This window comes from Caretta caretta, chromosome 7 (assembly GCF_965140235.1).
Source record: "Caretta caretta isolate rCarCar2 chromosome 7, rCarCar1.hap1, whole genome shotgun sequence".
NCBI classification, from domain to species: Eukaryota; Metazoa; Chordata; order Testudines; family Cheloniidae; genus Caretta; species Caretta caretta.
In genome coordinates, this window is record NC_134212.1 from 12,253,559 (window position 1) to 12,281,092 (window position 27,534).

General features: G+C 40.5%; 1 protein-coding gene across 7 annotated transcripts in view; it reads right to left on the minus strand.

Annotated features, from left to right (window-relative positions):
• The window catches only part of CNTN3 (contactin 3), a 244,007-nt gene that overhangs the window by 81,667 nt on the left and 134,806 nt on the right, over positions 1 to 27,534 (minus strand). The gene's annotated exons all lie outside the window — the stretch shown is intronic.

Consider the following 27,534-nt stretch of genomic DNA (forward strand, 5'->3'; position numbering starts at 1 on the left):
TTATCTATTTGATCTCTTCATTCCTCACTCTGCTTGAGCTGCCATTTCCCCTTTTTGCTTTGCCTTTTTATCCTCATTCCATTTTTTCACCTTTCCCCTTCCTTCTGTCTCTGGTTTGAATTATTTTCTTCCCTTTTTCCCTTTCTCTCTCTTCACCAATCTGCGACACCCTCCCTTTCTTACTGAGAGTCTTGGGTGTATTGCCTTCCAATCCTTATTTAAAACAGCAGAGAAAATTCTCATGTTCCTTTGCTTATATAGTTTAATGCTGGAGATGGGCAAGAGACACAGACTGTAGATCAGACTCTTCAATTTACCCAGTGTTCAGGAGTGTATGCAAAAGTCCTATAGGATGAGATAAAACAGTGAGAGTTCTGCAATTATTTTTCAAAAGCACCCTATAGAATTTTATGAAGAATTATATAATTGCTATAGAATTCTATAGCAGGATTAATAAAACTGATAAAAACAAACAGTGACACACTTTCTATAGAGTAATTCCTTCAGAATCTTATTTCCATACAGCCCTATTGATTTCAGCCCTGTTAAATACTAACATTTTTCACAATAGGGAGGGAATAATGTCTAATGTGGGGAAATTTCTATTTAATAAAGGGTAGGTGCATAAGTATTCATTTTGTTAAAGCAATGAATTTACTCTAACTTTATTATCACAGTATAGCTTGTTTTATACTGAAAGCTGCAGAAGTTAGATAATTAGTATGACGTAAAATCATTCTGAAGAGTCTCTTCAGATGTGAGTGTTTCTCTTCAGCAGCTCAAGATACTAAACACAGCCACCTACATACTATCCTTAAAAGAAATGTTGTTTAAAGTAAATTATAACACAGATTCTTCTGTGAAACTGTTTTCTGTTGACTTTGCTTTAATGCATCTGTTGTATTTTTTCTCCAGAAAAAAGACACCAAAGCAAAAATTAAGGATTTGGATATTTGGTGTAAAAAGCAGAGGCTTGATTCGGCTCTCATTACCCTGGCATAAAGCAGGAGTAACTTCAGTCAAGTCAATAATTACTCCTGCGACAGAGGACAACAGTCAGGTCCAGTATATCCCAGTCTGATCAGACATATAGACATACTATGAATAAACCCTAACTGCCCTTTCAACAGCAATTTTCATTGATTCTTTTAAAAATGAAGTACAACGTTCCTTTTCCCAGCACCCCATAGCCAATATTTCATTTATATTCACACTACCTAACAAAACTCTATTTTTCCCCAATAAATTCATATGAAACAACTTGTTCTGTGACTTATTACATTTACTCGGCTTGCCTTTTGCTGCTCTTACTGTACCTGTAGTGACATAAAATCTCTTCTTTCCTGTCCATTATATTTCTTCAGTTGATTTTTCTATTATAAATTAAAGTAATGCATCCTTTTTTAGGTTTCCTAAGAGATCCAATCCTCTGTTTTCAACCATACCGTTTTTTCTTTCTTGAGCCCACAAGGGGCATAAGGCACAGAGAATTATAGCTACTACTCAATTTTTAATTTTTATTTGCTTAGATCGTGGCTTATTTCCACAGTTTTTCTCCAAGTATGATTACTTCAGTCAAATTTTCAGCATTATTTATCCCTATTTTATTATTATTCATATTACAATAGCATCGAGACGCCCCATCTGGGATCAAGCCCCTCTGTGCTAGGCACGGCATACACATAATAGTTCAATTACAAAGCTTCCAAGTTTAAATTTGTACAGTCTAGAGAATTTAAAGATAAAATAGTCTTAATCAGCCTAATATTTCTAGTCTAGCACTGTCATTTTTGGTCACTTAGGAATTTAAGAGTAAAATTTTCAAAAGCACTTAAGTGATGGGTATGTCTATACAGCAATAAGGAAGTGAGATTAGAGCAGCTCATGTCTGCCAACCCGAGCTAGCTTTGATCTACTGTGTATAGTCAGGTTCTGAGTTCCAAGTACCAACCCTACACTAAGCTGGGCTCAGACTACTAAGAAAGCAAGCTGAGGAAGTGACTGAATTTCCAGGTCAGTGTTTTAAGGCTGTGACATTCCCCAGGGTACAATCTGGACCGATGGACAGCTGTGCTCCCTCATTTCACCAACCTTGGGTGCCTCTTACATTGCTTTGCTATGAGAGCAACCACTGCTGGTCTGCTCACACATAGCCTCCAGCATGTAAATTATTCTCAGTTATATTTTATGAGTGCTATAATCAGTCATTTATGAATTACATTGCAGGGTAACACCAGCAGACTCTCAGTCCCAGACCTTCCTCCGGAAATGTGCATCTTGTACTGCCCAGCACCCTCCTGGACAATACAAGCTCATATAAAGTCTGTCATTTCATTAATAGAAAATGATAAGCACAAACCTTGTTATCTCAAATGAAGTTTGCTAAATTCTTAATCCAAACACACACTGGTTTAGATAAAACAATAAAACAAATGTATTAACTACAGAAAGATTGATTTTTAAGTGATTACAAGTAATGAGCCTTAAAAGACAGAATTGGTTACAAATAAATAAGAGGTAAAATGCAAACTACTACCTAATTTAACAAGCTAAGTGAATTCAAATAAATGGTTTCTCTTGCCACATGCTTTAGCAGTCTTACTGGCTACAAACTTTTCAGCCAGGGATCTATCCCCAGTCTAATGATGCTTCCTTTGAGTTGTTGATGCCATGAGTAGAGATGAAGGGAAAGATGATTTTGGGCCTCTGTTCCTCATTTTCATCCTTTCCTTCTTCTTTAATAATCATCTCCAGGATTCAGGAGACAGAAAGTCTGGGGAGACAGGAACTTCCAGCTGCTTCTTTGCCAAGATGTAAATTTCTTGCCCACACCCTTTTTCCTGCCAAAGAATGGCCACTTAAACGGGTTAGAGCCCATTTGATTTTGTTGACACCTGGCTGATGCATTAGTTTGTCTTTTGTCTTCGAGGGACTTGTTTGTGCCTGTTTTTCTAAACTTGGAATGTCTCAGTAATATTATACAGTAAAATCTTATAACTTTACACACAATGGATGCATCCGATGAAGTGAGCTGTAGCTCACGGAAGCTTATGCTCAAATAAATTTGTTAGTCTCTAAGGTGCCACAAGTACTCCTTTTCTTTTTACCTAATTGTGTATTTAATCCACAAAGAGAACTAAAATGAGGCACCTGAATTTAGCACAACTCACCTAATTTTCCTCTGCTCTCTTCGAAGCACTTTCAATAGACTATTCTAGCCATGACTTTTCCATCTGGTACATAGCCAGCTTTTCCATATGAGAATGTACCCAGACAAAAATTAAATAAATTATTAAATAAAAAATTTAAAAAGTTGTCTCTGGTTGGTTTCTTTATCTAACATCAACATAGGAATTACCATGGATCAGACTCATCTTGTGTCCAGTAACAGATGCTTTAGAGGAAGATACAAGAAACCCCAGAGTAGACAGATGTGGGATAATTTGCAACTCTACTCCATCCCTCCCCCTGCCTTGCAGGTGCAGACTGGCATGAGGTTTTATCTCCCTTCCAACATCTGTGTTTTTATTCCACGTGCCTCCACTGTTTTCGTATCACGACAATGTGTTTTCAAGACCGTATGGAGAAAGACTCATAATGGATTAAGGATGTGTGAGGTGCAACCCCCACATATCCTTGATGCAGTACAAGATGAATTGTAACAGGCATTTGGAAGACACAATGCACAGTAAAGAAACAGTCAATCCTCAGGGAATAGTAGATTTCACTATTTATTAGAAAGCAAGCTAAAATCCACAGAAAAATCAGGTCAGACCTGACACGTTTTCCTGTCTACAGATGCACCCATCTGTCTTTTACATTTTGGCAGACGTTTTTCTGATGCTAACTGCAGCATAATCACAGTGTTAAGTGGAGAAACAGCAGGAGTCAGATTTTCCATATAAACCAGCAACTGCAACTGGAATGGAGAGCTCAGAAGAAACAAATTACCTACCGAGATTGTGGAATCTCAGTCATTGGAGATTTCTAAAAACAGGTTAGACAAACACCTGTCAGGAATGTTCTAGATCAGTGCTTCTCAAGCTATCTGATGTGGGGGACCGGTAATTTTTTTCCCCAATGTGTGCGCAGACCAGCAGCCGATGGCTCGCGGACCGGCACCGGTCCGTGGACCACCACTTTGAGTAGCACTATTCTAGATAATATTTAGCCCTGCCCCAGTGTAAGGTACTGGGCTAGATGACCTATCAAGTTCCCTCCAAATCTTACATGTCCATGATTCTATGCTCTGCCTTTATATTTTTAGTTACTGGACTCAGGAAAAGCTGACAGTATATTATTGATGTAAAATACAGTGCAAATTCCTGCACACTTCCTGTAGTCATTACAGCTGTAGACCCAACTACCATAGACTGGATATGTAAAGCATAGTTATATGTAACTTCAAAATAGTTTTAATCCAGCTGAAAATCCTATTAAAGCCACAGCTGGTTCCACTGACACATTGTCAGACTCTCTCATGCAACCTTCCGAAGGATGTGTGAAAATTGTTTGAAGGCCTGGAGGGGTGACAACCAACTTGTCTGCATATCAGCTTGAAAACACTGTATGATAAGTAGGCATGTGGCAATTCTCCAAAAAGGGCCATATATGTAGAGTTTAATGTACCCATTGTACACACACTCACATCATATCTCAACTGGAACCTTATTTTATGTACGTTTAGATAAGGTATGATGAGGAGCTGTCAAATGGTGCCATAAGCCCATAGGCAAGGTGAAACAATGGTATCCAATATGAAAAAGTTTCAGAGTAGCAGCCCTGTTAGTCTGTATTTGCAAAAAGAAAAGGAGGACTTGTGGCACCTTAGAGACGAACAAATTTGTTTGAGCATAAGCTTTCGTGAGCTACAGCTCACTTCATCAGATGCATTCAGTGGAAAACACAGTGGGGAGATTTATATACACAGAGAACATGAAACAATGGGTGTTACCATGCACACTGTAAGGCGAGTGATCAGGTAAGGTGATCAGGAGAGTGTGTGGGGGGGACCTTTTGTAGTGATAATCAAGGTGGGCCATTTCCAGCAGTTGACGTCTGAGGAACAGCCGGGGGGGACGGGGGACGGGACGGGGACAGACACCACGAGGAGGACAACAGGACCCAGGTTCTTATCAAGTGCTGGAAATGGCCCACCTTGATTATCACTACAAAAGGTCCCCCTTCCCGCCCTTCCCCCCGCTCTCCTGCTGGTAATAGCTCACCTTACCTGATCAGTCGCCTTACAGTGTGTATGGTAACACCCATTGTTTCATGTTCTCTGTGTATATAAATCTCCCCACTGTATTTTCCACTGAATGCATCCGATGAAGTGAGCTGTAGCTCACGAAAGCTTATGCTCAAACAAATTTGTTAGTCTCTAAGGTGCCACAAGTCCTCCTTTTCTTAATATGAAAAGGTGTCATTTTTGAACAGTTCCAGAAACACTGCAACGTGACTATAACTACAGTTTTTATTGTTTACATTAATTTCAACCCCTTAATGAGGCGTTTATTAGTCAAAGCTACCAAACAACAATGTATTAAAAGATTTGCATGGGCGTGGTCAAGTATTTTTTTATCTTCAGAAATGATTAAGCTGTTTAGCACATGGCAAAAATGGTGAATATCAACATTTTGCATTATACAAATATGAGTATTTTCACATCACATATATTTGTTAATTATAATAACTGTCTATATTTTCCGTTGAAGTTTGCTGACCAGTCTCTCACTGAAGGTTGTGCAACAGTAGTAGTGGATTGCGTACCCAGTTTGTACTGCATAGTGGATAGATATAAATGTACACGAATTCAGAGAATCATAGCAAAAGGTCATCTAGACCAGTCCCCTGCACTAATGGCAGGACTAAGTATTATCTAGAATCATCCCTGACAGGTGTTTATCTGATCTGCTCTTAAAGATCTCCAATGGAGATTCCACAAACTCCCTAGGCAATTTATTCCACTGCTTAACCACCCTGACAGTTAGGAAGTTTTTCCTAATGTCCAACCTAAACTTCCCTTGCTGCAATTTAAGCCCATCGCTTCCTATCCTGTCCTCAGAGGTTAAGAATTTTTTTTCTCCCTTCTCCTTGTAACAACCTTTTATGTACTTGAAATCTGTTATCATGTCGCCTCTCAGTCTTCTCTTTTCCAGACTAAACAAACCCAATTTTTTCAATCTTCCCTCATAGGCCATGTTTTCTAGACTTTTAATAATTTTGTTGCTCTTCTCTGGACTTTCTCCAAGTTGTCCACATCTTTCCTGAAATGTGGCGCCCAGAATTGGACACAATACTCCAGTTGAGGCCTAATCAGCGCAGAGTAGAGCAAAAGAATTTCTTCTCATGTTTTGCTTCCAATACTCCTGCTAATACATCCCAGAAGGATGCTCGCTTTTTTTTGCAACAGTGTTACACTGTAGACTCATATTTAGCTTGTGGTTCACTATGACCCCCACATCCCTTTCCGCAGTACTCTTTCCTTGGCAGTCATTTCCCATTTTGTATATGTGCAACTGAATGTTCCATAATGCTCTCCATTTGTAAGCTTTTGCACACACAATGTAGCATTTAGTCTGTCTGGTAGAAGGTTTAAATTTGTAATTGCCTATACATGAAGTACTAGTCTTTGAAATATTCTAGAAACTATCTTTTTAATTCAGTGACATTTATACACAGGTCAATATTAGTGTTACAGATGGCAATACACAGCTTCATATTGGGCTTCAATCAAAGTGCTCACTAAACAAAAACCTAAATTTTGATACTAACATATAGATCTAATTTAGCACAAATCTGTACAGTTGTACAAAATGAAAAATGGCAGTAGTGGTGGTGCTATTGTTAACAATATACTTTGGGAATTTTACCTCTACAGGGAAGTTACAGAATAGGAAAACATGGAGGATATAAACCCCTTAAAGGTTACAACAAAGAGCAAAAGGCTCACCACAAAAGTTGAAAAAACAGAAAAGTTTCAAAAACAGACTCCAAGGAGAAACTGCTGAGCTTGAATTAATATGCAAACTAGATACATTAACTTGGGTTTGAATAGAGACTGGGAGTGGCTGGGTCATTACACATATTGAATCTATTTCCCCATGTTAAGTATCCTCACACCTTCTTGTCAACTGTCTAAACGGGCCATCTTGATTATCATTACAAAAGTTTTTTTTCTCTTGCTGATAATAGCTCATCTTAATTAATTAGCCTCTTACTCTACCTTTTCACTTCTCTTTATCTATCTATCTATCTTCTTACTATGTATTCCAGTCTATGCATCGATGAAGTGGGCTATAGTGCACAAAAGCTTATGCTCAAATAAATTTGTTAGTCTCTAAGGTGCCACAAACACTGCTGTTCTTTTTGAAAAATGTCTTATTTGCCAAGAAAATCAAAAGAATGCAAGTATCAAAAGTCACCAGTAATGGACAGAATTCTGTGATGTTGTCAGCTGGAGCCAGGAGAGATGAATTGTATAGGCAGCTACTGAATGAGTTTAGATGATGGGCCACCAATACCCTACCACAGGGGTTGTTTCAGAAACACAAAAGCAAGTCGAATTTTGCACATGTCAGAGCTGTACTGAACTCAGGAAGAAAATTACTCAGAATCTGATCAGAGAGTATCACGCTCACCTACTTCTACAGTCACCAGAGCAAGCATGTCCTCCACTGACTGGTCTTGTTGTATTGCTTGCTTGAGAAAAACAACACAAACAAGACAAGAAACTTAATAAAACAGTTATGAGAGAGCAACCAATTTAAGGGAGGCAGCATTTCAAGGAGAAGATGATGACATGTTACACAGAATACCTGTGGAAGACTTGATCGCTAAGGATGCAGTTTATCACTCAACATGCCTTTTTTCCTACTTAATCTTAAAGCAAAACCATCTAGTTACTCTGCAACAATACAGTCACCTTATGACACTTCATTTTATCAGCTGACTGGAGAGGTAGACAATGATCTTATGTACAACAAGAAGGCTCTTCTCCTGTCCAAGCCGCTACAAAGCTATAATGCCCTACTTCCCTCAGATAGAGAAACTACAAGCTATTCCAGTAGCAAATTACAGGCAAGATTAGAAAAAGACTGGTTCTGCAATTTCATTCCATAAACAGCATGGCAAGGCAAGTCTACCGTTGTTCTATGCAGCACAATAACATTAGCTGATGCTACCCTAGCTGCAAGTAAATGAATGCAGATGTTCTTCTGCTGAGTGAGCCTGATAAACAGCTTTAAAAAATGAACAAGTGGTTTTATATAATGCTGCTTCAATTCTTCAATCTGAAACAGCCAAAGTGAAAGCCTCAGAATATTATCCAAAGCCAGGTGATTGTAATTTACAGAGGTCAGCTACTTTTGTGCCCCAACTGGTGCACGAGTTTGTCCTTTGGTTGATAGATAAAGAGACATATAATTCAGCTAGCAACGAACATCATCCTTCAGAAAACATTTGGAGAATGTGGTTCTCAGCTGAGGAGTGCACAGTACTGCACAGTTCCAAAGTTATCACAGCACTGCACTGAAACAATCCATGAGCAGAGAGCATGCAGGAAAGTGTACATGAAAGATTCCACAGCTTTCATACAGATGGAGGCAAATTCCACATATTCTGTGAATAGGCTGCCAAGTATTTGAGACAGGTCCTAAAAGAATCTGACAAAGTTAATTTTATAATCAAAATCCTTAAAATGTTTGAAAACAATTCTGTGAAAATTTTTCTATAAATATATGGTTCAAAATGTACCTGAGTGTGTAGGAACACACCCAACACAAACATTCCTTCCTGCTGGAGGCTTTTCCAATGGTAAAGTAGCAAAGTTCTTCACCCACAAAGGTGTGAGGAAGACCAAGCCTTGTGTAATACTCGAGAGGAAACAGACATAAGGATGTTTCAGCATGTTGTATGTGCCAATATGGCTTTGGGGTCTCTTGGTGTCAAAGGATCCATAGCAATTAGATCACCTGATACACGTTTTACTCCTTGCTGTTCACTACTTTCCAAAAATGAAACACACAGACAACATGTGGATTGAAACAGGCACCATTACCAGCACAAGTGACAAATATCTCTTCAGACCTATGCATGCAATTTGTGATGCACTCACTCCTGACTTCTGCAACATACTTCCTGCTGTACGTGCATTTCAAAGATTCGACCCTGTGTCATCCCTATCCAGCATTGTGGAAAAAAATGTGTTTAATGTTGTCAAAACAATAGGATCTTACTGCTTCAGAGATCTTGCCAAATTGGGGGAGAGCTGCAATTTCCGCTGCAAGGAACTTGGTAGCAATGCTGTATGACCAGAATGAGAAAGAAAAGGAGACCAACAGAGACCTGAATTGCTTGCACCACAATCTAGCCATCAAAAAGGACAAGTCAGAGGCCAAACTCCCACCACGCGAGGACAGTTTTGAAGAGCATGTCAAAAGAGCATCTTAAACAAAGATTTGGATATCTTTGCACACAGGCAAACCAGATATTGGATTACCTTTGCAACATAGATGGAAAAAATGTGATGAATTACTTCCTGTATTCTTCAAGGACCCAATGGCATCAGACCTTCTATGAGACCTTAATTATGCCTCTGACTGTAGGGGCTGCTGCAATATCAACTGTGCCTGTAATCAGAACAATGGTCCCTGCACAGAACTGTGAACATGCCAAGGCAGCGAAGACTGGAGTAACCCACACACTCTCCAGAGATTATAGTGATGAACAAGATGATGATGTCACCAGCACTATTAGATTTCAATGATACCTGTACAAATTCTTATTAGATTTTAAATTGGTGTTGCAATGCTTTGAGGTCACAAATAAACCAATTTTATGTCTTAAAATAATACACAGAGTCATTAAACTAACAGAAACTAATGTAAATATGGAAAAGTCATTTTAACATATTGATAGAGTCATTGTTTATGCCCATTTCTGTGGTAAAGGCACCACTTGACAGATCCACATCATAGCTCATCTTAAAGTAGACATAATAAGCTTTCAAGTGATGTCTGATGTGTGTGTAGAGAGGTTACCGGTCGTGTCTGCCGCTTGCTTAAATGAGATGCCCTGTGTAATTGCATATATGACAAGGACTCACAACAGGCTGAGTGCAAAGAAAGGGTATTTCCACTCAGGCCCTGAGACTGCATTCCTTGAGCACTCATAACTCTTAATGACAGAAAAAGGAAAACAGATCCAATTACTTTTAGTTGGAAACTGAATTAGCAGCTCTGTGGGGCTTCCAGAATAGTTCTCGTGCATGTAGTTATTTTATCAACAATAAAGTGAAACAGGAACCATTACTGGATACCATCCCCACTCACATCTACCAAATAGAAACCCTGTGTAGTGTTTTCAAAAAATTTACCCTTTTAGGAACAAAAGGGGCACAGATTAAGTGGATAAAATAATTGCGTCCTTTCCCCTTCTCGTGACATTTTTACAAATTAAATAACTTTCTTTTGAAAGCCTAACAACATTATTTATGCTGCCCTCTACTTTTGGTTGATTTCATTTACATTTTGGATATACAAAAAGAAAAGGAGGACTTGTGGCACCTTAGTCTCTAAGGTGCCACAAGTCCTCCTTTTCTTTTTGCGAATACAGACTAACATGGCTGCTACTCTGAAACCTGTCGTTTTGGATTTAGACTCACAGACTTTAGGGGAGAAAGGACCATTGTGATCACCTAGTCTGACCTCCTGCATGTCGCAGGCCACAGAACCTCACCCACACACTCCTGTAATACATCCCATAACCTCTGGCTGAGTTACTGACGTGCACAAACCATGATTTAAAGACTTGAAGTTACAAAGTCTTCACCATGCTCTACTTTAAACCACTATGTGACTTGTGCCACATGCTGCAGAGGGCTATGCCCTCCCACTTTTTAAGGGCGAGCGGCGAGAGGGATGAGGTGGAGTGGGCGCTGGGGTCTCGGGAAGCAGGGCCACGGTTCAGGTGCCAGTGCCCCCCCCCCCCCCCGAGATCCTAATTCTGTTTCCCTCACTCCTGCCTGGTATTTATCCTCTGATGTATTTATTGAGCCCCATCCTATCTCCCCTCAGGCTTTGTTAGGCTAAAAACAAGCCAAGCTCCTTAAGTCTTATCTCATAGAGTAGGTTTTCCATTCCTCTGATCATTTTAGTAGCCCTTCCCTATATTGCATGATGGAAATTCATATCTGATCATTCCGTGTTTCCAACTATACAGAATATGGAAATTGTACACTGAAATTCCCCAGAGTACCAAGGAAATGTTTTGATTTGAAACTAATATAAATCATTAATCTTTCTGGCATAAAAAGTGAATTGTTTTGCAGATAAAATGTAAAAGATGAATTTTCAGCATGTTATGCAGATTATTAGGCATGCAACTCCCACAAAAAGAAAAACAAAACAATGAAAGTCATGTGAGCAACTACCCATGAAACCTGCTGAATGTTTAACCCTAAATTCTTAGGAAGAATGTTAAAATGCATTTTTTGGTTGAAATTGAGACTTTTGCGTCAAACTAAAGTGTTACGTAAAGTGAAACTGAAGAAATATTCCAGCCTCCTGTCTGATCCTGGGGAAAAGAAGGAGCTGATCTTGGTTTTCCAGTAACAGCACTACCCATCTGACCTCTAGCACCTCCCCACTCATTCATAAATGGGTAGCAGCACACTCATCTTTTCAGAGCTCGTTTAGTGTATTAATCAGGTGCCACAATATAAAACATCATAACTGTATTCAAAAAGTGCCCAGTCCCCATCTCCAAGCACATGGTATGCTCCAAAAGAGCTAGAACACAAAACTATCAATAACAATTAAAACATCCGAGAAGATAAAAGTCAAATGAAATACTAACAAGAAAGCGAAAGCATGGACACAATACACATCCAGCCAAGGCATTGTGAAAGAGAGATCAGGACTTCGGAAGCTGCTTTTAGCTCACAACAAAACTGACTTAAACCTAGTTAGAAAAAGCCATGGAGAGGCTGAGCTCAAATTGCAGTGAAGAGATGGGCAATTTCGAGAGACTGGATTCTGCTTGCACATGGGATATGCAGAGGCTGTGATGTGATTCAACCAAGTGCCCATGTGAGCCCTTCACAAAACAGACACTGGTAGGGCTACCCGTAGAAGAGGACATGTGTTGCTAGTAGAATAGCTTGGTGCTGTACAATCACACAGTAGAACAGGGATCATCAACCTTTGGCACGCAGCCCGCCAGGGTAAGCCCCCATGGCGGGCCGGGCCGGTTTGTTTACCTGCCGCGTCCGCAGTTTCAGCCGATCGTGGCTCCCACTGGCCGTGGTTCGCCACTCCAGGCCAATGGGGGCTGTGGGAAGTGGTGCGGGCCAAGGGATGTACTGGCTGCCACTTCCCACAGCCCCCATTGGCCTGAAGCAGCAAACTGCGGCCAGTGGGAGCTGCGATCGGCCGAACCTGTGGACAGGGCAGGTAAACAAACTGGCCCAGCCCGCCTGTGGGCTTTCCCTGGTGGGCTGCATGCTAAAGGTTGACGATCCCTGCAGTAGTAGGTAGTTCCTGCTCTGATTAGCTCACAGTGTAGGCAGACAAGACATAAAAAGGACAGGGAAAAGAGGTATAAAAGTGATAGTTTGCAAATGTTAAGCTAGTGCTGTGGATTTTTTGTTTGTTTTTGTTTCCTTTTAAATTTTCTACGTTGGGTTTAGTTGGGAGTGGACTAGCTACACAGAGAGACACAGAAAGAAAGAGGGTGTGAGGGAGGATAGGTCTGGGGGGAAGAGGATGAAGGGCAAGTAGAGTGAGGCTAAGGTGAAAAGACTGTGAGGGAAGGGATTTGGAGCAGACAGCCAATTAGCGCAGGAGAGTTGAACATTCACAGTGAAAACTGTAGAAAGCAGCCTGATGACATTATCAATCCCTGTTGCAAAACCTTCTAAGACCAGTTCTGTGTCTGCTCTGTTGGAAGGATAGACTTGCTTAGCAAAAGCAGCTGAAAAAAAGGGGTGGGGGAAGAGACTCAATAATAACAACATATTACAGTTTTTTCCCCAAGTTTTCTTACAAGCTTCAAAAAGCAGCATGTGGCTGCAATTAAAAACAATACTACCACATGTCGATGCTAACCCTCATTACACATGTATCTCCAAGAACCATCTTTTCATTCATTTAGAGTATTTATTAATGCCATATGCATATAGCACAAGGTAAGTAAAAATCCAAACATAAGTGGACATAAGCACTTGGCAATTTGGCACCACTTGTTCTCCTTTGCGTCCTTCAGACACATGGGGGATTTGATAATTAGCTAGCATTCATTTAAAACGGAATGCCCACAACATTGTGCTTTCCTTGTATTCTAACAGGAGGAATAAGATCTGTGAGTTTTCAGTGCTTCCACAACAGTCATTTAGACGTAGGCCAGGAATGAAAAATCCCAAAGAGGGATGAAACTTGTGACCTTGTAACATAGAAGTGCTCCTTAGCTGACAGGTTAAATGTTCCTTGCCACTTGGAGAGAAACTAAAATGCTAATGAAAAGGTCTAACAAAATGCTTTTATACATTTGGGTTTCACCACTGAATAAAAACCCAATTTCATTTACCCTGTAGCTGTGCGTGGATGATGCATGAGTTTCTCTTTATCACATTTCTGAACTAATTGTTTCAGACTAGCAACGCCATTCAAAATGTACTGGCTCTGAGCATATTATTCTTACTTTTGTGCATACTTTTAGCGTAAGAAACTGCTTCGCAACGCAATATTTAAACACATACCCATTAGCCATATCTATTTCAAATGACAAATTGTTCTTTTAATCACCTCCCCACAATTTTATATTTTAATTCCTCCAAGCATTGTGGCTTTTTTTTAACAACTCTGTTGTGCTTTTTCAATGGTTGAAAGTATTTCAAATGACTTCCTACCTATAATAATTTTGAAGGATAAAAAGAGACAATGCTTTGGATCATTCCTCAGCTAAAACACATCTGATTTCTTATTAATTTTAAATGTTAGCTGTATAAAATAATGAAAATTACCTAAGGGTAAATTTTCAAAGGGCTGCTGTAGTATTTAATAGGACTCACATGGCAAACGTCATTTAATAATCCTGTATTGATTTAATAGGACTTGCTTGGCATAACCCCAACAAAAACCACAGAAACTGTATCCCCTATTTTACTCACTAGTGGTAACTGATGCCCTAAAATCAGTGGTAGGGCTGCAGGCTGTAAGCTATCCTGTCCTAACCTTCCCTATAGAGAGAAAAAAGACTGGGGCACTATATTGGAGTGTTTAAAGGGGGTGAGGAAAGCCAAAGCAATCTGCAGGGGAATAAGGGATGCTGGTGGGAAAGTGGAAGAAAAATGGGTACCTCCTCCCACCTCCTCTCCTTTTCAAACAGAAAAAAACGAGGATGCTTTACAGCAAAGGGCAGGACAAGAGAAAATGTTTTTTATTTGACTTCTCTTTTGTGTGATCCCTTCACTGTTCTCTCCAATTCCCAACCTCTCCCCCTCCAACCCAGCTCTTACTCTACAGTCTCTCATTCTCCCCCACCCTGCCCCAATAAAACATCCCAAGCTCAGAAAAGTTGCCCACAGCATCAGAACTCTTATCCCATCTACCTCACACCCACCACCCTCAGGAGCCCCACACTCCGACATCTAAGAAATCATCCCTACAAGCTCCTGAACCTGGAGAAGCTGGACAGAGCCAGCAGGGAAGGACTCTGGGAGCAGGCATCACGCAACGTGTGCCATGGAGACCCCGTGGTCTTCATCCCTGTGGCTACAAGGATCCCTGTACATGTCCCCTGACGCCTGTTCCCACGGAATTAGCCCCACAGAAGCCTATGTGCCCCACTCCTTGCCTCCTTCCTCAGCTTTGTGCAGCTTGTGCTCCTGGGATTCTAGATGGAACCTTCTATATTGCAGCCTCCAGGGACTGAATCAGGTCTCATGCCACCAGCACTCCCCTAATGGCAGCTGATGGTACTGCACCCTGAAGTGCACACTACACAGCGTCTCCAGCGTATCTGACCACCTCAAGTGTTCAAAAATCATGAGTCAAGCACCCCAAAAATCATTAGATGGGCTTAAAAATCATGAAGATTTCAAAAGAATAATAAATGTTGGGTTCTTTTTGGTTTGCATTGTGGTTAGCAACTGGAGTGAACTCAGGTTATGTTTTCAATTTTCCTCAACAAACACAAAGGTTAGAAACTTGCTTTAGTTTTTTTAAATGAAAACTGAAATTCTGATATAATCATTTGACTCCAGGAGGTGGAACTTTAAGTTCAACAAATAGCGTGAGACTCCCAATAAAATAGTGAGAGTTGGCAACACTGGGCATTATTGGTGAGTCTTAGCACCAACAACCTCTAATGGCCTATCGATCCACAAAAGCATCCTTCACCATCTATACATAATGTACAAACAATGTCTTGTGAAAAGCATGGGAATGTAGGGTATCCAATAAGTGACATATTCCTTTGTGCAATGTGAGAGTAGAGATTTTATATCAAACATTTTAATATTAATGTACAAAACGGCCTCTGTGAATTTCAAATTTTGTAAGCATTTAAAACAGTGTTACCCTCTAGTCCCCCTTCTCCCAAACTTGAAATACTCATCCTGTGTCATAAGCTTTTATGGACAGGGAATATATCTCTATGAGTGTAGAAAGTGTCTAGCACATAGAATAATAGGATCATAGAAATGTAGGGCTGGAAGAGGTCATCAAATCCAGCCCACTATATTGAGGAGAGAACACGAAGTCTACCTAGAGCAACCATGAGAAGTGTTTGTTCTTAAAAACCGATGGGGATTCCACAGCCTCACTTAAGCCTATTCCAGAACTTAACTATTCTTATAGTGAGAAAGAGTTTCCTAGTATTTAAGCTAAATCTCCCTTGCTGCAGATTAAGCCTATTACTTTTTGTCCTACCTTCAGTGAACATGGGGAACAATTGATCAGCATCATTTTCATTACACCCCTTCACATATGTGAAGACTTATTAGGTCCCCATGCAACCTTTGTTTCTCCAGATTACACATATCCAGTTTTTTTTAACCTTTCCTCACAGATCAGATTTTTTTGAACCTTTTATTATTTTTGTTGCTCTCCCCTGGACTCTCTCCAACTTATCCATATCTTTCCTAAAGTGTGGTGCCCATGATGGTACATAGTACTCAAGTTGAGTCACCAGTGCTGAGCAGAGTGGGACAATTACTTCCCGTGTCTTACATAGGACACTCCTGTTAATACACCCCAGAATGCTATTAGCCTTTTCACAGTTGCATCACACTGTTGACTCTTATTCAATTTGTGAACCATTATAATCACCCAGATCCTTTTCAGCAGCACTACTGCCTAGCCAGTTATTCCCCATGATGAAGCTGTGCATTTGATTTTTCCTTCCTAAGTGTAGTATTTTGAATTTGTCTTTATTGAATTTCATCTTGTTGATTTCAGACCAATTCTTCAATTTGTCACAATCATTTTGAATTCTAATTCTGTCCTCCAAAATTCTTACAACCCCTACTGGCTTGGTGTCATCCACAAATGTTATAATCATACTCTCCACTCTATTATCCAAAACATTAATGAAAATATTGAATAGTATTGGATCCAGGACTGAATTCTGCACTCAGCCAGGCACTCAGATACCACAGAATATGTTCAGAGAAGAAAGTCCGGGATATACACAATGGCATAGTCAAAACCACCTTCATCAAACAAGGACACTCCACCAGAGAAGTAGATCTCATCATGGAATGGGCCACCCAAATACCCCAAGAGAACCTGGTTCAATACAGAAATGAAGCCCCCCTGACCGTACACCCCTAGTTGTCACCTACCACTCCACACTGGAACCCATAAGGGTTGTCATTAAACAACTAAGTCCCATACACATTGGTGACCCCATCCTGAAAGAAATTTTTCCTGACCCCCCAATTCTGGGGTTCACCAACTCCCCAGTCTCTCCAAGTTCATCAGAAGCAAGCTCCCCACAGACCAGGACACTTAACTCAAAGCAGCACCAGAACCTGCCAGAACAACAGATGCAAAACCTGCAGACATATCTCCACTGCTCAGTGATCAATACCCTCCACTACTCAAATTTCAAGATCCCTGGGTCCTACGCTTGCCTATCAAAACATGTGGTGTACCATATCCAGTGCACTAAATGCCCCAATAGCAACTATGTGGGTGCAACCAGACAATCACTACGCTCTTGAATGAACTCACACAGGAAAATGATAAAAGACAAAACCACTATATCACCTGTGGGCATGGGCGACTCATGGGAAGGATACAAAGGGGGGCACCAGCTAAAGGTGGACATGTGACTCCTCCCCGCCCCTCCCTATCCCAAGTTACCCAAGGAGGAGCTGCTGGCTCTGCCTGTGGGTGCACACTTTTCACCCATCCGATGAAGTGAGCTGTAGCTCACGAAAGCTTATGCTCAGATAAATTGGTTAGTCTCTAAGGTGCCACAAGTCCTCCTTTTCACTTTTCACAAAGTGATCGCTCTCTATCTGCCTGATCGGGCCTCATCCTCAAAGGAAACCTGCATAACATTTTCAAAACATGAGCCTGCCAGCTTAAATTCATTACTCTGCGAGACACTAAAAAGCATCGACTGAACAGAGACCCTGGATTTATGGCTTATTACAACAATCTGTAACCCATTAACTCCCTCTTTTTGTCCTATGACTGCAAAGGTGTTAACAGGCCACTCTACCTTGAATGGACCCTTACAATATGTGCTAACCACTCAAGCTAAAAAAATCTTTTCCACCTTGCATTTTGCTGTGAAGCTGTGAATTCCTTTCCCAGACCTGAAGCAGAGCTCTGCCCGGCTCAAAAGCTCTTCTCTCTCACAGAGGTGAAAGTAAGCCAGTACGGATCGACTTCCCCAGGCTGGTGATTTAAAGAGCCCGGAGCTCCAGTCGCTGCAGGGAGCCCCTGGCCCTTTAAATCACTGCCGGAGCCCTGCTGCTGCAACCCGGGGCTCCAGCAGAGGGGCTCGGACAGCGATTTACAGGGCCCAGGGCTCCCTGCTGCTTTAAATCACCGCCCAAGCCCGGCTGCCAGAGCAGGACCGGCTGCAGGACTCTGGTGTATTTAAAGGCCCCGCCTCTTCCGGTTGAGGCCACGCCTCTTCTGGTTGAGGCCACACCCCCTGCTCAGGACTCCGGCGTACCGGTAAGTCCTTTAAGTTACTTTCATCCCTGCTCTCTCACCAACAGAAGTTGGTCCAATAGAAAGTATTACCTCACCCACCTTATCTCTCTAGTGGGTACAACCATCACTCAAACAAATAAAGATGTGATGATTTTGGTCAGATTTACTTTCAGTTCTACCCAGTGTACAGTTTTGTCAAAGAAAAAGATGATGAAGGATTGCATTAATGCAAGGGAAGAACACAGCTAGAGCGTGTCTCTTTGTCAACACTGATTTGTTGCTGGTGAGGAGAAAAAAAACACGACACATAGAATCAATGTAAATTCTAGCTGTGAACATTGTACCTTGTATGGGCCAATATCAATTTCTCTTGGGTCCCATTTGATTTCAGGCTGTCACCTGAAATTTATGCAAATGATGTTGATACCATCAGGGCCACTGCAATTTATATTTTTAAGTAGAACACAATTTTTCTACATGGCAGAGGCAGACCTGCTAAAAAAGTGCTACAGAACACAATTTTTAAGGCCTTGGTCTTTGATTTTACTTGGCCTTTGATTACTTAATTTACTACACTGGGTGTGCATGCATTTTTGTGTACAAAAATGGACAAGGGGGTGCCCCACACCATGATTTGTATGTGCCAAGTGCAATTTATTCTAGGTTCACCTACAGTTGGGTGTGAAAAATTGGCTACAAGGGTGTAAGTGGGTGTGTGCAAAGTCAGGCCAATTTGCAGCGAGCTGAACGTTTGACCTTTTACAGCCCAAATAACAGTAATGGAATTTGCATTAAATTCTGCAGTTCTATCGCACACGCATACATGCACACACACAAAAAAAGGTCTGAGGTGTTTAACAAATTAAACAAAAATATCCTGGATTGTACTTTGTTGCAAAATGGTATTTGAGCATTCAAAAGTTAGGTAAAATAAAGGTATGAAAATATTCGCGACACATACTTACTCAGCACAGGAGAGTTTTTACACTATTTTATTCATGAAGAACAATTTTGTTGGAACTTATCGGTCTCCAAATGGCAATATGGAGACATGAGAATCAGTTTGCATGTGAAAATACTAATTTGCAACAGACATGACATTATTCATTGAACGATTTGTCACACTAACTAATGAGTGGTAAATTATCTATTTTCAGTGATCTCACATCATTTTGAACTGACATGCCAAGTCTTTAAAATAATGAGCCATGAGCGAGAATGATCAATATCATTCAATATACATTCATTTATCAATTAAGACTGCATCTATCAGTGCTGTAAGTGAGAGGCAGGGCAAACTCGTACTTGCCTTATTCACAAGAGTAGTCCCATTGCAGAGTATGAATGAAGAACAGTGCCTTCAACAGGGCTAATCATGTGAGCAAGGCAACCAGAATTTAGCCCTAAAACTGCACTCACAAAAGTATTTGAATAGGACTAATCATGTTTTAGCAATTTAGCAGCCCAGTGGATTAAAGTAACAGCAACTGCTGTTCAAATGCTAATTTGAGATCATAATCAACAAACCGCCCACCCACCACATGCAATCAAATGCGTCAGGATCCCAGAGGTATCAGCAGGTGTCTCTTACTTATGTCATTGCCTGCAAGGCAGAAACATATCTGCCCAGAGGCTAATGAGTAGAACTGTCAACATCCTCTTGTATACATTTGTTGGTTCAATTATGTTTGCAATTTATTCAAGTTGTCTTGGGTTACTCGCATCCTCCATATGCTAAAGATTATTTGTGCAACTATAGCAATACCAAGGTTATGCAGAGTTATTGAGACTCCTTACCCTCTCCTCCAGCATAAGATCTTAAAGTCTGACTTTTCCACACTAGCATGTACTCCTTGAACAGTTTAAGCAGGGAACAAAACTAACCTTCGTCTTTAAAAATGACAAGTTAACGTCACAAAACAAGATGTGTGCGTTCAGTTTGTTGACACGGCCTTGGTCTCTGACTGGGTCGCAGCAGTTCTGCCCATCTGATTGGGACAATGTGGAAGGATCCTGCTGAAGAAACTGCAGCAGCACCACCATTTATCATAGGGAAAGGCAACATGCAACTCCTGGTGCATAAAGATGATATGTGCAGGGCAGGAGGAGAGTGAGAATGGTAAAAGCAGATAGAAAAACTCTGGCATCACACCTTCTACAGGGACTACCTTACCTCCCACTTTAAATCCCAGGACCAAGAAATAACTCCAGTGAGATTACATCCTGTATCCTAGCTCCCAAGCTATGACCGAATCACTGCTCTTGCATATACCTGGCAGGGTGAGGTTGCTCTTCCAGCAGTATGTGCTTCTTAATGGTTGGCACCAGCGACTCTCCTCTCCACAAAAAAGGCTATAGGTTAGATGCTCTCAGAACAAGGATGAAGATGAGTCTGTGTAGGAACCTTCTAGGGGTGAAGAAACCACTAATGGCAGAAATTACATCTACTGTTCTCACTCCATTACTGTCTTTTCGTGAGCTACGCTCATGCTCAAATAAATTAGTTAGTCTCTAAGGTGCCACAAGTACTCCTTTTCTTTAAGTAGAGAGAGATTTAAATGAAGGCCAGTGCATCTAACTTATCAACTCACACATTCTACAAGAGCTAGTTATTTTCTCTCCTCCATTTCCCAAACCTTTGGCCAGGGCAACATATCAGAGACCCAGCCTCTACTATCAGACATCTTGTTTCATTGTTCTACCTATACTGACTCAAGTCTCTCTGTTATCTCTCTCAGATTATTTTGGCCTTCTCCCTTATGACCTTCCAACTAAAGTACTTCCACTGATGTATTCTCAGTGGAACGAAAGTCTCTCACGAAACATCCTTTGTCCAGTTCCCAAATCCATTCAATATTCTGGTAGTTGCTTGGATAGACAGCAAGCAACTTTTCCTTTTCCTTAGTCACACATTTAAAAACACTTTGGAAAAAAAAATATATGCTCAGTAATGGTCTCCCATCACCACCTTCCCATCTTATTTACAAATCATTGTTGCACACTCCAAAGGTCATTCGATCTTTGTTCTAGCTCAAGGACCATGTTTTTGCATGTTAGTGACTGTAGCTGGAGATGCAGCTTATAGTCTTCCTTTAAAAAGAGACAGGGTTTATATTTTATTATAATTCCCTTTTATCATTAGTCTGCTTGGTGTCGAGTAGGTATTATTGACAGATTAACGTCAATGCATTACAGGTATCCTTGTGTTTTTCCATACCAAAAGCCTGGTGTTTTATTTTTTGGGGACTATTTATTCCCAGCTTTTCTGGTGTTATGCAATATATAATAAAATATAATACAAATATATATATATATATATATATATATCCTTTTGACACCATCTGCTGGCTGTTTGGATCCTTAGAGGCAGAGAAATTGAAGAGCGAGCCTATTTGTTCAACTAATTTTTGGCTTGACCTCTCTCTCCTCAGATGAGCAATGAAGAGAAGCTGCTTGTGCTCAGGAGAATGGCACGAGTGAACCCTGCAGCTATATAAAACACTAACAACTACATTAGAATGTAATTGGAGTAACCAACTTCGTTTTGTTACACAGACACTTTTGTCTCAGTTTTATCAAATTTGTCCAAAGGGGAAAAAAAAAAAACAAGTCTGTAAAGTCAAAACAACCTTCCTGCGTTCCGAACATGTTTGCTTCTTGAATCTGAAACACGTATACAGTGGATAGGAACTGCAACGGCGAAGCTGAACTACGATACACATGAGGCACATACAGTCAACAACACTTGCTTGTACACTTATAATTCTCAATCTTAATCTTCCAGTCATCAAGCTGCAGACACAATGTGCGATAAACACTCAAAATGAGAGACAAAAAAAAAGTATTCATGCAGGAGCCTTTGAATGCTGTAGGATTCACTTCTTGAGTGCTAATAATGCTTTGTATATTCTCAGTTACGTAAGTCTTTATTACTGCAACAATAACAGTGAGGGTACACCAAATTTGTGTGAAACATAGGAGAAACTGGCACTAAAACAAATGATATCACTCCAAATGATGTATATTTGACATGTATTATACTAAGTTGATTGAAAATTTTCCACGTAATTATTTTTTAATGAAAAAACAAAAACCAGGGGTTTTGGAATTATTTTATTTTATCTTATTTTTGTGGAGAGTGTCTGCTTTCCTCTAAAATTTTCAGTTTTCCCATCAGAAGAATGTCCAAAAATCTTAAAGTTTCCAGATGTTTGACAAAAAGCTGACAGTTTCTGTAGGAACACCCTCACCATTCCCCAAGCAACCATCACATTTTCCCAACCAGCTGTAGTGCTGTGTACAATATAATTTAGAATCATAGAACTGGAAGGGACCTTGATCAATTTACGGTCTAATCTGACCTGCCCAAATGGCAAATGCCAAAACACCAAAATTACCCTAACTATAGTATAAACATTCTTCTCCTCTTTTCCTAGTCCTTGATAAGAGACATGAAGTATCCTCCCACAAATGCTAGTGAGTATACAATTCACTAGCAGTTCACGGCACAGTTTAGCTAGCAAACTAAGTCCAGAAACGTAAGTGTTCCACAGTGAGTCTGTTAAGAGCATTTACTGTAAATCACTCCCATCCACCCATCGTAATCCAACAGAAATAATTCAAACAAAACTAGAATGTGAGTCCAGTCCTGCTCCCACTGAAGTCTTGGCAGTCGCTCCACTGGCAGCAGGATCAGTCCCTATGGAACTCCACTCACAAATGCGAAAGCACATACATAACTTTGATCACATGAGTAATCTCATTAACTTCATAAGACTACTCCTGTGAGTAAAATTAGTTACATGCTTAAGAGTTTGCAAGATGACTCAGGCTTTTTAAAAATTAACATGGGCTGTGTCATGGTAAAATTATTAAGTTCTTCCTGAGCTCTAATCGAAGCGAGGTGATACTACATTTAGTCCATGCAGACAGTGTTTTGCTCTTCATCCCTTGCAGGATTTAATAGTTCTTTCCTCAATCTCTTCTCAACATCTCTGGGCACTTAAGTTAATTACTAAGAATACAGGAATAGTTTCTGCAGGGACCTGGGGAAAGAAACCCTAAAAAACGATATTATGAAATGTTTGATGAAGATTTCTAAACCGTTTTGTATAGAATTAGTTTATTTATTTGACAGATCAATGGGAGAGAAATGCTGACACAACTGACTGACAGAGATTAAACTTTTGGCTTGGAGAGCTGGATCAATAATTCATGGATGTTCACAAATCTAACAGAACACCATGATGTTGTGTGAATAAAATAGTCAAAGGTAATGGTTTCATTGTTCACCTGACTTTATTGCTACCTCATGTTTGGCTTATACAATACATTTTATATCAATTGACTCCAAACAACTGTAGATTGAGTGGCAATTCAAGAACCTAACGCTGTGAACGTGTGCTTACCCTTTCTTGATAGTGCCATTAGAGCCAACAGAACTACTCATATATTTAAAAATGTACATAAGTGTTTGCAAGGTCAGGATCCAATTCAAAGGTGGAAAATGAAACTGTTCATGCTTGTGTGCTTCTTTCTACTCTATAGCTTTTTTGGATGTGTGTGTATTAGATCAATTGGTAAAACCTTATTAACTTTGGCTGTGAATTTAACAATATTTATTTTTAAAATTCATTTATCTTGGCACAACTATATCACACAAAAAATAATGGTTACTGGAGTGCAATACATTAACCTGGCTTCACAGAGACATGTAACATAGATTTGCTGGAGATGCAAAACTCAGATCCAGATCTTGACCATCCCAATGTTCAGGTTTGTTTGTGGTCTGGAGCTTAGATTCAGCCCATTCAAAAGAGACCCTGGTCCTATGGCTGTTCCGCTTTGTTCTCATACCCCCAACAACTTTAGACAGTGGTCAGTTCTTCACAAGCCTGGGAATCCTAAATGGATGTCAAGAGCCACTCCTGATTCCATTGGGGTATCTCACTGGCACCTCAGCTGTCTTTCCCTCCATTTTGGTGAATAACATTTATAGTTTGGATGCAAGTCACATCCCATCTGTGGATGATGACAGGAATTCTCACTTTTTCTACGCGTCATTTTGGACAGCGATTCTTAGCAAAATCATCTGGTTTTTTATCACCTTCTGTTTGGCACCTCAGACTTTCACATTCCTGAAGTTCCACAGTGCTGTAAAATACTGGAAGCCAATACACATGGCCTTGTTGAATGACTGACATCAGCAATAAAAGCACTGGTCTATCTGCAGGAATACGTTTTCATTCGTCTATTTCTACAGAGAGATGGGAGAATGCGCCATCTCCTCAGCAACAAGAAAGGGGAAAATGGGTGGGAGGAATGAACAGGAGTTTAGAGTATACATCATGTCAAAGACAGAAAAATTTAACAAGCTCAGCCAGATGTAAAATGGCCCCTTTAAGGCTGCATTTGCTTGGCCCTGTCAAACACAGAGCAATAGTATCTAAATCGCTGCATTACCAATGCCAGCCATTCGCCCATGTCTCGTTTATATTCACCTTGCCTGGGAAATAGCATCCAATATTTAACATTGCAGTACTTCCAAAATGTGATTGCACATCAATAATTAAAACAAACAAGCAAACAAAACTAGTTTCTTTCAGAATCTTAGGGAGGCCCAAAGCCAATTAGTCAAAGACATTTTAAAATACAGCATGAATTATAAAATGCACATAGCCTTTTGCCTCTAATGGAACTTTGTTTTCATGTCTATGTTTGCATGGTCCATCAGAATATTTGTTTTAGCTCTGGTTGAGCATCACCACATTACAGTTTCTCCTCCCTAGACAGAGTCAGATTTATTATTTTATCTGTCACGAAAATAGATACATTCTAGCAAAACTAAGACCAAACCTGCTCTTTCGGGTAATTACAGCTATGTAACTACACAGGCTTCAGCAATGATGCCCAGAAGGCAGAAATTAACCATAAGGGTTATCAATCAATGATTAGAATTACTGTAGAATCAGAGCCACTGAACTCCAAGAAATTAGCTGGAGGTTGGAGCATACTTCAAAATCCCCGTAAATCCATCCTCCTTTCCCTTCCTTCCACCCCTCAGCCTCAGTTTTCTGTGATTTTTCTTTCTCTCCTCTACATCCAGTTCATACATGGGGGTCCTTTCTCTCTCAATTTGTTCAAAACAGAATGAAATGTACTAGATTCTATATTCTGAAATTCCAATACAGAGTGACTCAGACTGGAATTTTAATTAATTTCTCTATGCACCCTCCCATCCACCTCTCAATGGAGTGACATGTTTCAGGTCTACAGGCAAGGCTGGAAAGGCAACCAGGTAAACAATTACTATTTGACTTTTGTTAGCAGTGCCCTTGGGATCACTGAAAGGAACTAATCTTGTTCTAATAAGAGGTGAGTGACTCTTCCACTAAATAGTGCGCCCACAAATAAATTTGCATTAAATCTGAAAGATAGAGTTTTACACTACTGCTTTCAGCTAATTAATAGGCCCAGTGCTGCTTGTAGGATCACCAGGAAAGGCTGCCAACTTAATAGTTGCTCTAAGTTTCCAAAGAACATAATCAAAAGGCAGCCAAGTCTTCTCTTGTGTTATGAGAGGGTAGTTCAGGAGCAGAAAAAGGGATATAAACAATGTTTGAGGCTGTGGACTTCCCTGTAGCAAGAGTGCACATTTTACTTCTTATGAGATGGGTGTCATCTGCCAGTCAGTGTCGCAGGTGTTTATTGTCTGACAGGCAACCATTTAAACAATACTGAACAGAAGTGGGAGACACTAGGCCATTTTATTTCAAAATTTCGTGTCTGGCTAAACCTGATCCTCATGACTGGCCCCATCCAAGTAAATCTGATTCATGTGTTATTTTTGCATCGAGCATGTGTTACTTCCAGTGAGAAATAATACTTACATCCGCAGTAAATGTTACGTATTCAGTGTTTTGGCAGAGAATCAACTGGGCCTGTCAGTGCCAAGCATGAGAGCAACTGCAGGCCTCAAAGGTGAGAAGAGAGACAAAGGTGCATGACACGTGTGTGAGTGGGTAAGGCAAAGCCGTGGAACCCACCTAACAAGTACCCCCACTGTCATGATGGGGTTTATCCCCCCACCCCCACACACACCCCAAGCTAGGACAGAGAACAGGAGTTGACACATACAGACCCTCAAGCTAGCAGAAAGAAAGGGAGAGAGAAGAGAAGTTAAACAGTCCCTTCCTTCCCAGCAGTCAAAAGCCAAGTGACCTTTCTATCCAGTAGCTGGAGGGGAGCAAGGATATGTATGTTTGGCAAGGTGGAAGTGTGGGAGAAAAGGGGGAGCAGAATCTCCTTCCCAGAAGTGAAGAGGGTGAAGAGCAAGGGGGCTTGACACCTAGCTACCAAGATGTGCAGAGCAGGAAAGAGGACATTACTGGCATAGCTGGTTAAGTCAATAAATATCTTCTTGGAATGGACTCCTGTAAGAACAGCCATACTGGGTCAGATCAGTGGTCCATTTACCCCAGTATCCTGTCTCCCGAAAGAGGACAATACCAGATGCTTCAAAGAGAATGAACAGACCAGGGCAATTTCGAGTGATCCATCCCCTGTCATCCAATCACAGCTTCTGGCAGTTGCAGACTTAGGGACACCTGCAGCATAGGGTTGCATCCCTGACCATCTTGGCTAATAGTCATTGATGGACCTGTCCTCTATGAACTTATCTAATTATTTTTTGAACCCAATTATACTTTTGGCCTTCACAACATCCCATGGCAACAAGTTCCACAAGTTGACTGCGTGCCCTTCCTTTTGTTTGTTTTAAACCTCCTGCCTATTCATTTCATCAGGTGACCCCTGGTTCTTGTGTTATGTGAAGGGGTAAACAACACTTCCCTATTAGCTTTCTCCCCACCAGTCATGATTTTACAGACCTCTATCATATTCCCCGTTGGTCTTCTCTTTTCTAAGCTGAACAGTCCCAGTCTTTTTAACCTTTCCTGTTCCATACCACGAATCATTTTTGTCACCCTTCTCCACACCTTCTCCAATTCTAATATATCTTTTTAGAGATGGGGCAACCAGAACTGCACACAGTATTCAAGGCGTGGGTGTACTATGGATGCATATATTGGCATTACGATATTTGTCTTATTATCTATTGCTTTCCTAGTAGTTCCAACAATGTTCATGATTTGGCTCATAAGCTCTCTGGGACATGAACTGGCATTTCCTGTATGTCTGTGAAGTGTAGGATGCATGTAGGAGCCCTAACTTGGTTAACGTCCACTACAACATAAATACATATCAAACAATAATCAGAAAATAATAATCATAATTGACTAAGCACATCTAGCTCACAGAAGGATTTTTAAAATTGCAGGCATCTAAGACAAGTTATAAAGAA